Source organism: Aotus nancymaae, unplaced genomic scaffold (assembly GCF_030222135.1).
Source record: "Aotus nancymaae isolate 86718 unplaced genomic scaffold, 86718_ANA_hifiasm-v0.15.2.pri h1tg000036l, whole genome shotgun sequence".
Taxonomy (NCBI): Eukaryota; Metazoa; Chordata; class Mammalia; order Primates; family Aotidae; genus Aotus; species Aotus nancymaae.
In genome coordinates, this window is record NW_026988450.1 from 24,136,972 (window position 1) to 24,148,796 (window position 11,825).

Sequence of the window (11,825 nt, forward strand, 5' to 3'; positions counted from 1 at the left end):
TGAGAGGCTAATGTGGGTGGATCACCTGAGATCCTGAGATCAGGAGTTCCAGACCAGCCTGGTCAACATGGTGAAACCCCGTCTCTACCAAAAATACAAAAATTAGCTGGGAGTGGTGGTGTGTGTCTGTAATCCCAGCTTCTCTGGATGCTGAGGCATGAGAATGTCTTGCACCTGGGAGGTGGAGGTTGCAGTGAGCCGAAATTATGCCACTGCACTCCAGTGTGGGTGGCAGAGCAAGATTCTGCCTCAAAAACAAAAACAAAAAACAACCAACCAAACAAGCAAACAAAAAACCCAAAAAAACCACAAGGTCTTATGTAAAGGGATTGTTCCATTTTGTAGATTGGTATCATCATCTCCCTGAGAAACATTTACTACAATAAATTGTAAAAATAACTACTTTAAGGATGGAATCTTTAATTTTAAATGCTACAGAATGAAAGAGCTTGCTTGGGTTGATGCAGGAAACACAGCTCACTATTAAACACTTGCTGGTGAACATATGTGATCCAAATACACAGGAGGTTATTCCTGAGAGAACAGCCAGCCTAGTTGACCAGATAAAGGCCACTGTTAATGTTTATCCTGAGAAGGAGATTGCCCAACTCTCCCTATAAAATGCCAAGTGGAGCACCCCAGAGGAAGCAGTTGATATGCTTCATATGCAAGCCATGTGGGACTGGCTTTATAGTGACCCAGATATTTTCCAGTGAAAATTCCTATTACCTACATCATGGTAAATTTTGGGGTTTAGGGAGCCCTTTTTACATAGGTACCCTGGGTGACAATACTCTTGCAAAATCATATGACTATTTGAGAAGACTTAACAAATTTGCTGTCTCTTGTGGGTCTTATAGACACTTAGTAAAATATTAGGGGTAATTAACAACAACAACAACAAGGAGATGGGAAAGGAGAAAGGGAGTAAAAGAGCCTGCCACAGAAGGGTGATAGAAATTTTTGGATGGTTATTAAGAAATGAAATGAATACAATGAAAATTGGAGCTAAAACAAATGCCTTTAAAACACTATTATTTGCCCCAGATTGAAAATTTTAAGAAAAATCCAAAGACAATGGATATAGTGAGAATGCTACATTGCCTGGGGCAATACTGAGACAAATTAAGATAAAAATTGACAAAAGGGACTGAGTCCCTTGGCCCAACCCCCTGCTAGGGGCCCATATCCTTTTGATATAGGGTCTTGCTACCTGAGGAATGCAAGGAGGAGAATATTCATACGCAGGGGGCCTCTTTTTCCCCTAGAACTGATTCTATGTGAGGAGCTGCTGGATTCTACAGAGCCTGATAGTTCCCATCTAACCAGAGCCGTTTCACTTGTGAAGTTCCAATGTGAACAAAGGACATCTTGTTTGGAAGGGTGGTGCCAGTTAAAGAGGAGTCAAGCAAATCCTTTTCTTTTGAATTGTTTATAGTTTACAGCAATTAAGTGAAGAATGTTTTTGTGAGCAAGTTTACTTTTCTTTCTGAGCTCTCTCCAGAATTCACAAACTGTTTATGAGTATTCTGATTTTATGACAATATAGTTATTCGCATAAGTTTAGTAAGATTTGTTGAGATTCACTTGAAGTGGCTGGCAAATATTAAGGGAAATATTAGGGAAAGTGGTAAGATTATAAGCCTTCTTTTGGAAGGCTGAAAGTTTTTTATTAACTTATGGAATGGGCTGAAGGCAGCCAGTTTCTACATTAGAGCATTAGATCATAGGGTGAAGATTAGGGATAATAAAAGCTTCCCCAGTTAAGTCTGTTTACCCCACATTCCTTTGTCTCTACTCTTAACTGTTTACTCATGTAAACTTTGTGCTGGATGGTCCTCTCAGGGGGAGGTCGAAGGGGGTTTACCCATTAATGGTGTTTGTTCTGGGCCCGAGAACCAAAACCTTTTGTCATTTGTAAAACCACTCTTTTAACCATGTTAATTATCCACAAGTGTATTGACTTAGAACTTCTGTTATTAAATCTATACTGAATAAATGCAAGGAGGAACAGGGAGTAGTGGTTGATTAGCTGCAATTCCCCTCTGAGAGCAGCTGATGACCAGCACTAGCCCACTCAAATCACTGTACTGGGTGTGCGAGTGTATTTCATTCATCATCGGTCCCTGAGTCACGGTCTGCAGGACAGACCTCCACAGGTGGAGATCAATGTCTCAAGATTTGTTTCTTTTGAAACAGGACAATTGGAGACACTGGTTATTTTACCAGGGCTTTGACTAGAATAGCATATTTTTAGGCAAAGTTCCAGCAAAGCCAACTTAAAAGGAGCTTATGTGGCCAATTAATTCATGCTGCACTCTATGTGAATAACCAGGACAAGTATAATAAGCCTAAAACGTATTTTGTACATAAATTGGTCTTACTATAATTTCTCTTTAGGCTGGGTGCAGTGACTCATGCCTATAATCCCAGCACTTTGGGAGGCCAAGGTGTGTGGGATCACTTGAGGCCAGGAGTTTGATCAACCTGGCCAACATGGAGAAACCTCATCTCTACTAAAAAATACAAAAATTAGCCAGGTGTGCTGGTGCACGCTTGTAATCCCAGCTACTCAGGAGGCTGAGGCATGAAAATCATTTGAGCCTGGGAGATGGAGGTTGCAGTGAGCCAAGATCACACCACTGCACTCCAGCCTGGGTGACAAAGTGAGACTGTGTCTAAAAAAAAAAACCTTTTTTTCTTTAATAGAAAAGGAGAACTAGAGAGAGGCATTATTTCAAAGAAGAAGTGTAACACTTTTTATTAGATTTCAGCCCCAACTTTTGTTTTTGACTGCAGATTGAATCATGAATTATATGATCTTATAAAGAGTGCCAGATTATCATTTTTCTTCATATTTTTAGTTGGTGCTCTAACAGAATAGGTTCCATTTTTTATTCTGACACACAAATACTCTTTTGATTATCAAAAATATTGTTATTTATCTTTCCTTGTTTTACCTCCAAGGAAACCAGCATCATGGTATTCTGAAGCCTAGAGATGCGAATCTTCCTCATTTGGCATCACACTGGGTCCAATTTGTTTTTCACTGCCAATGTCCTGCTGCTAAGACTATACAAGCACCTTCCCTCTAGGTCTGGGGATGTCATGGAAGAGGTGAGCATGTGAGATTGTAAGGGCCAGTTTTGAGGGATAGAATTAAGTCAAGGTCAGACCCTCCAAATCAAGGATGGGTACAAAGATGCCTAAACAGCCAGTAAAACAAGGGATGTTGCCTTCTGAGCTGTTATGTGGCACCTTTTCTAATTCCTGTAGAGTTAAAGGAAGATAATTACTGACAGGATAAAGATATCTGGTGACAAAACCTCCTGGGTACAAAAATCCCAGTTATGAGTTGCGAAGATAGAAATAGATTTAAAAACTTTTTGTTTCAGAACAATGTTTATATTTTGTATAGCTAGTTGCTAAAAGTCTGTAATGAAACGCTGGATACTGTAGCTCAAGGCAAAGAAGTTAAAGAATAAGTCAGTTTTGTAACCTTCCCTTTAGCTTTCTGTTTATTGGCTTTTTATGTAAAAACATTTTTTTTAGATGGAGTCTTGCTCTGTCACCCAGGCTGGAGTGCTGTGGCATGATCTCGGCTCACTGCAATCTCCACCTCCTGGGTTCAAGTGATTCTCCTGCCTTAGTCTCCTAAGTAGCTGGGATTACAAGTGTTGGCCACCATGCCCAGCTAATTTTTGTATTTCTAGTAGAGACAGAGTTTCGCCATGTTGGCCAGGCTGGTCTCAAACTCCTGACCTCAGGTGATCCACCTGCCACAGCTCCCAAAGTGCTAGGATTACAGGCATGAGCCACCGCACCTGGCCATAATAACATTTTTTTTAAAGGAGTAATGAATGCCTGTCCACGTCCGTTCCTATCTGGACATTTAATTGGCTATAAGTCCCTTGGCCATAGTAAGTCCCACCAAGGGACAGGATGGATCCAGGCCACCTTTTCATTCTCTTCTTCAAAAATTCAAAGACGAACAATTTTTTTTCCCTAGCAAATTATCCCATTTAAACATTCATGAATTAACCACATTAACCTACTTTCAATGCAAAGAAGAAAAATGGTTTCTTTCTCATACATTTCAGCTGTCTTGTCAGTGGATTGTCAAGTTCAAGGATTTCTTTTACATTCCTATGAATCCCTTTTTCTCTAGGAACGAAACTTTACTTCGAAATGGAAAGTAGGTTTTGGTTCATCTCTAATTTTTGACTCACATTATACAGCCTCTGTGGTTAAGCTGTGAGAATGTATAAAATTCCTGTCAGTCACTGCTGGGGCTTCAGAGCATGACTGGGTAGTGCCCAGGTGGGCAGAGCACTGCCTGATCATCTTTTCTCCCTAATAACTGAAATCCAGAATAGATGATATTCTCCATTCATTCAAAATGTCTGTCCTGTGCTTGATGCAGAGGATACAAACAGAAAAACACTTGGTCCCTGTCTTCAGGGCATTCACAGGCTTGTCAGTCCAGACATTAGAGAGGATAAAAAGTGAACAAGAAATAATCAGTGGGAAAAAGCTGTTTCATGCCTTAACATGACATAAATATAAAAACCATATGGAAAACAAAAGATGAAAATAAAAACACAAAGGTTACAAAAATGCCAATGACAAAAACAAAGGTGCTGTTCAGTTCTGCTCAACAGCAGACAGACTTAGGAATCAAACCCTGACACATTTTAAAGTTCTAGGTCTACTGTTTAAAAAAATCCAAAAAATGTTATCCAAGTCTGAATACATTAACAAGACACTGTAAAAGCTTTTAGCTGTAAGGTATTATTATTGTGTCAGTCAGAGTCCTTGAAGAAAACAGAAGACACATTTATATTGGGATTACTTAAAGAGAGTTTAATAAAGGGAGTGTTTACAGAGGTGTGGAGCCGGTGTAGGGAAACCATAAAGAATAGTGTAGTCCTTCAGGGCTAGTGGCAGAGGGGCTCCGTTATTGCTCTAGGTCTAAAGGGTCAAGGGTGGGGGACCAGGAGACAGGAGGCCTGTCTGACAGAAGGGAAGACCACCCCCCACCTCCTTTATGTAACCAGACCAGCTGGAAGTAACCCTGCAGGGAGGGACTGCACTCTGCTACACCCTCAGATCTCCTGCTAGGATCCCCATTGCTGGACCCAATGGAACCAGAAGACAAGGGAGCCAGCTGACCTAGTGTACAATGGTCAGCTTCCCAGAGCACAGAGGAGGGTGGAGAAGGGCAGAGAGCATCTGCAGGGGTAAATGGAAGATATCCAGAATTATGCAGGCATGATGGCTCACGCCTGTAATCCCAACACTTTCAGAGGTCGAGATGGGTAGATCATCTGAGGTCATGAGTTTGAGACCAGCCTGGACAACACAGTGAAATCCTGTCTCTACTAAAAATACAAAAATTATCTGGGTATGGTGGCATGCATAGTCTATACCCAGCTAATTTTTGTAGTCCCAGCTACTTGGGAGGGTGATGCACAAGAATCACTTAAACTCGGGAGGCAGAGGTTGCAGTGAGCTGAGATTGTGCCACTGTGCTCCAGCTTGGGTGACAGAGTGAGACGCCTCAAAAAAAAAAAAAAAAAAAGTCCAGAACAACTAAGTTACCAAGAACCTGAAAGTCAAGTGTTCACAAGGACCTTTGCGACACCTTCCCAGTGAGTATCTGACACTCCTAGAACCAGTAATTTAATGGTTACTGGATGTGGATGGCAAAAGCTTAACAGCATACCCACCAAAAATCTTGCTATTTATCAGGAACACATTTTTCAAGTTAGTATGGCAGTGTAATTTGAAGAAGAAAATTCTGCATACCAAAACAGTACTCTTCTATGTTTTTCCAAAACAGAATATAAATATGCACGCCCCCCCCGCAAAAAAAAACCTAGACAGTATACATGAACATTTTCTGACATTAACAATAAACAGAACGCCTTCCTGAACTGGTTTTTTGGTGGTATATGATCAATAACAAAGACCGAGAAAGCTATACTAAGAAACAAAGGCTATTCTTAAATAACGCAGCCTCTGCTAATTGTGAAGGGTAAACTATGAATTTATCTTCATAATCCTTCACCTTCTCTTCCAGCAATCCCCCTTCTCCTTTCCTACATGCTTGTTTTTCTAAATTAGAACTTATCTCTTCTGGCTTTTTAGGGGAGGTGAGCGTTTTTCCTGACCCAATCTTTCTCATTCTCATTCTCATTCTTTGTTTTTTTTTTTGTTTTTTGTTTTTTGTTTTTTTTTTTAACGGAGTCTCACTCTATCGCCCAGGCTGGAGTGCAGAGGTTCAATCTTGACTCATCGCAACCTCCATTTCCCAGGTTCAAGCTATTCTCCTGCCTTAGACTCCTGAGTAGCTGGGATTACAGGCGCACGCCACAACACCCAGATAATTTTTATATTTTTAGTAAAGATGGAATTTCACCATGTTGGCCAGGCTGGTCTCAAGTGATCTGCCTGCCTCAGCCTCCCAAAGTGCTGGGATTACAGGTGTGAGCCACTGCGCCTGGCCCTGACCCATTCATTCTATATGGATTTTCTACATGAAGAGATTTGGTTCTGAATTCAGGGAGAAACCAGTTTTATGCACTAGAGGGACATTTCTTTCTTAATAAGCTTTCTGGCACAATAGTACAGACTCGAACATTGTCTGACTTCTTTGCACAGCCAAGAAGGTGTGATGGAGTCTGTGTCTCACACTGTGCTTCTGTCCCCACAGCTTATGGTGAGCATGGAGGCAGAGGGTTCAGGAACATTTTTCCACCAGAATCAGGGTACAGGAGGAAGAATACCTTAGCAGATTAAGTTGTTTGCCTACTTTGAAAGTTGGGTAAAGCATCATACCCAGTAATATAATCCTTGTGCACGAGATACAGAGAAAAGCTATTCTGCTACCTGAGTGCAATATCTGGGGACTGGCAAATAAAGTATGGCAATGCTGATAGAACACTCTTTGACCTGGCTTTGCATGCTGGCTCAGCCACTAATTGTGTGACTAGCTCTATTGTCCAGGCTGGAGTGCAGAGGTGCGATCTTGGCTCAGAGTTTCCACATCTCTAAACTACAGTTAATACTTACCATCTCAGGTGGCTGTGAAGATTAACAATACAATGCTGTAAATCACCAGTGCCTATAACATAGCAATCTCTCCATATACAAACTCTATGAAGATGGTAATGATAATCAAACTTACATTATTGCAACCATAATTCAACCAACCAATATTATCAAATCAGATCCAAGCTCATGCTATTTCAAATCTCAAGCATCTTCCTTATTTGCTCCCTTTCTTCTATTCTCATGTTGCTACCTAGGTCAGGTTCAGACCATTCACCTAGATTAAAGCCACAGCCACTTAACTGGTCTTCCAGCTTCCAGGTTTGCTCCCTTGCACCTGCTCTTCCCTCTGCAGTCTCAAGCATTTTCCCATTTTGATCATTTGATCATTTTGACCATTCTCACTGGGTCAAGTTTCCTTACTCCCTCTCCCTATCTTCCCTTTCTTCCCTCCTCTTCCCTTCTCTCTCCTCCTCTCCCCTCCCTCCCTCCCTCTCTCTCTCTCCTTCCCTCCTTCCTTCCTTCCTCTCTTTTTTCTCTTCTTTCGATAGCAGGATGCAGAAAAGTGTGCAGTACTAGTACACACAGCTTAAGGAATCATCATAAGCTATTCTGTAGGTCAGAAATTATGCAGTGTTCCTCTCTAGAGGCCTTCATCACCCCTCCTGTTTGCCCTTCCTCAACGCCAATCCAGCCCTTGCTTCAAGAAGTGGCCCCATCTGATTTCTTTTTTTATCTTTTTTTTTTTTTTTTAACCACGCCGACCGGAAAAGGGCCATCCTGATTTCTATGATAATATTTTTGCATTTTTTTCTTTCTTTTTTTTTTTTTTGAGACGGAGTCTCACTCTGTTGCCCAAGCTGGAGTGCAGTAGCACTATTTCAGCTCACTGCAATCTTTGCCTTGTGGGTTCAAGCCATTGTCCTGCCTCAGCCTCCTGAGTAGTGGGGATTACAGGCACCTGCCACTATGCCCAGCTAATTTTTTTTTTTTGTATTTTTAGTAGAGACGGGATTTCACTGTGTTGGCCAGGCTGGTCTCGAACTCCTGACCTCGTGATCTGCCTGCCTTGGCTTCCCAAAGTGCTGGAATTACAAGAGTGAGCCACCGGGCCTGGCCATATTTTTGTATTTTAAAAAAAGTTTTACCACCTGTGTATGAATCTCCAAATGATATACCTAATTTTACTAAGCCTGAGAACTTCTCTTTTCATATTTTAGCATGTCTGAGTTGGGGTTGTGCTCATAATTGATGGTTTGTCATGGTTTAATTAGCAGCATTTTTTTCTTTCTTAGAAAACCATAAAATGTTGTTGTTGTTGTTATTATTATTATTATTATTATTTTTGAGATGGAGTTTTGCTCGGTTGCCCAGGCTGGAGTGCAGTGGTGAGATGTCGGCTCACTGCAACCTCTGCCTCCTGGGTTCAAGAAGCTCTCCTGTCACAGCCTCCTCAGCAGCTGGGATTACAGGTATGCGCTGCCTTGCCCAGCTAATTTTTGTATTTTTAGTAGAGACAGGGTTTCACCATGTTGGCCAGGCTGGTCTCAAACTCCTGATGTCAAGTGATCTGCCCGCCTTGGCCTCCCAAAGTGATGGCAGTGGCTGTTTCCATCATTCCTGCTGCAGCAGGAAAGCACAGCTGGGGCTGCACACTCCATGGAGCCGGTGGGAGCCCTCCCCTTTCTGAGGTGGGACTGGAGCTCTCTATGCCGCCGCAGCCACCCAAATCACAGTTGCAGACCCAGGCCTCCTGCTCTACAGAGCAGGCTACAGTGGCCCAGACTGCAGCTGCGGATCTGAGCCTCCCTGTCCTCTTGGAGGAGCCGAGAACAGGCAGGGTCTTCCTCCCAGGTGCTACTGCAGCTGCAGGACCTGAGGCTGCAGACCTGGGCCTCCTGCTCCATGATGCAGGCGGGAGCCAGGGGCAACCGGGAGCCCTGCCTCTTCTGAGTTGGAGGAGTGGGAGCTCCTGGGTGCAGCTGCTGCTGCCCTCCCAGGCACAGGACCCAGGTGTCTCTGCAGCCTGCACCCTCAGGCACCCCAGGAAGGACCCTTGTCCCTGCAGGCTCAAGGGTGTCTGTTCCCACTGCCTGGCCTCTCTCTACTTCCAATATCTGTTCTGATCTCAGAGCTCAGAGCAGGGTTGGGGCCAAGCACCAGGGCCATGAATAACAGCAGGAGGCAGAGTCCTGGGTGGAAGGGAGTGGGGTCCCCAGTAAGGCCCCACCCTGAGGCCAGAGAGGGCCTGGAGGCTAGGAGCAGGGCTGCCAGTCCCATTGACTGGAGTAGAAACTTGTGGTGCCTCTTCCAGCTGGCCTGTGGCCACCCATGGACTAATTGGCACACACTTCCTCCCCTCTGAAGTCCATGAAAGACTTGGGCTCAGCCAGAGCAGGGCTGAGGACAGCCAGAGGACAAAGAGGGCAGAGACCAGCTGCAGAGTGGAGTATCCTTTCCGCTGAGAGCTGCAGAGAGGACCGACTGGCAGAGAGGACCTACCCTCTCTGCTGAGAGCTTCAGAGACCTGCAGAGACGTCTGAATGACTTGGCTGTGGAGAGGAGCCACCCTCTCCAGGGCCTCCTCTCTGCTAAGAGCTGAATACTCCACTGGAAGACCTGCCTGCAGAGAGGAGCTACCCACTTCTCTGTGTTCTAACACTAAACAAAACTCTTTTTCTTCACCCTTCACTTGTCTGCATACCTGAACGCAGGACAAGAACTCATGCAAAAATTTGGGCAAAGGCACCCTGGCCACGGAGGTTTCCAGCCAGAAAATTCGACACCCCAGAGATCCTGTGATAAAAGTGCTGGGATTATAGGTGTGTGCTGCTGCTCCTGGCCAGAACGTTACGTTTTACATATGTTTGATACAGGCTGCTCTTGCTTGTTTTTGAACCTTATAAATAAAGGTACACTGTATGTGTTCTTTTACATCTGTCTTCTTTTTAGTCAACATGTTTGTGACTGTAGAGGAGTCAGATCACCTTCAATTCCCCTTTAGCTCTATGTGGCTCTTTGGCTGGCTCTCGAAACCAAACTGACATGAGGCAGATTAACAAGAGAAATGCATACACATTTTGTTAGCTTTACATGTACATGGAGACATTCACAAGAGATTGAAGTCTGAACAGGTGGCTAAAGCCAGATGCTTTTATACTTTTTAGACAAAGAACAACAAATTTGAGAGGAAATGGCAGGACAAACAAAATAATCAATATACCAAACTGGCATATTTGGGGTGGCATATCCTTCTCTCCTTTACGGCATGCATCCTCTTCATTGAGGCAAGCAGCTACGGCTTGTTCATGCTGTCTGCTACAAACATTGCTGCAATGTACTATATTTTTTAAATACTATATTTTGTATTATACTTTTATTAATTTTTATTTATTTATTTATTTTTGAGACAGAGTCTTGCTCTGTTGCCCAGGCTGGAGTGCAGTGGTGTGATCTCAGGTCACTGTAACGTCTGCCTCCTGGGTTCAAGCGATTCTCCTGCCTCAACCTCCCAAGTAGCTGGGACTACAGGTGCATGCCATCACAACCAGCTAATTTTTTGGATTTTTAGGAGAGATGGAGTTTTGCCATGTTGGCCAGGCTGATCTTGAACTCCTGATCTCAAGTGATCCACCTGCCTCGGCCTCCCAAAGTGCTGGGAAAACAGGTGTGAGCCACCCTTCCAGGCCTCTTCGTTTAGTTCTTTAAACAAGCCTCCTCCAGGCCATTCCTCCCCACCCCACTGCAAACTCCAGCCCAGTTAAATACAGCCACCCATCAATCTGAGCTCTAGCCTCAACTCTTCAGATAAGCTCACCCCATCCCTGATCCTTCACTGTGCCTTCTCATAGAACTCTCTTCTTTCCAGGACATCTGTTAGGACATAGGTCTGATGCTGAAACAGAGGCACCTGATGACTTTAATATGACAGACATTTAGTTTTTGTCACAATCCGCTGTGGGCCTAAGCAGCCCAGGACTTGTCTGAGGCTCTGATGTTGGGAACCCAGGATCCTTCTGCCTTGTTGGGCTCCCTAGCAGGCTTTGGGAGGATGCTCTGCCACATCCACATTTCAGCCAGTGGAAAGAAGAAAGAGAAAAGGGAGGAAACAGCCGCTTCTTATAGGAGCATGACCCCGGAATTGAACTCATTACTTTTACTCACCCTTTACTGATCAGAACTTGGTCTCGTGCTAGCTTCTGTAGCACATATACTAAAATTGGAATCATACAGAGAAGATTACCTATGGCCCTAGTGCAAGGATGACATGCAAATTTGTGAAACGGAAGGAAGGAAGGAGAAACAAAGGAAAGAAGGAAAGGAGAGAAAGCAAAGGGAAAATAAGGAAAGAAAGAATGAACGAATGAATGAACTTGGTCACATGGCTACACTCAGCTGTAAGGGAGGCTCAGAAAAGTAGCCTTTATATTGGCTGCCTTTGCCTAGCTGTGTACCTGAGCTCTGTTATTGTAGATAGAGTGAATGGATATGAGGACACCTAGTGGTCCCTGGAGCAGAACACCCAGCTTAGATTAATTAGTGTAATTATTGATTAGCAGCCATCTACTTCACGAGACTGTATCTCCACAAGAGCAGGAATCGTATGTATTTTTGCTCACCATTATTTCCTTACTATCTATTTTGGTGTCTGGTACACAGTAGGACCTTAATACATATTTGTTGAATACATGAGTGAACGGATCAGGTCCCTACCTCTTGCTATCCCTGTCATGCTTGACACTCCAGCCCGACCACACCACTTGTGATTGCCT

General features: G+C 43.7%; 1 non-coding gene across 1 annotated transcript; it reads left to right on the plus strand.

Annotated features, from left to right (window-relative positions):
* Nucleotides 1-11,242: 11,242 nt before the first annotated feature.
* On the plus strand, nt 11,243-11,350 carry LOC135278141 (U6 spliceosomal RNA). The gene has a single exon (XR_010345698.1). It is a non-coding gene; the product is annotated as a U6 spliceosomal RNA (small nuclear RNA).
* Nucleotides 11,351-11,825: the final 475 nt, after the last annotated feature.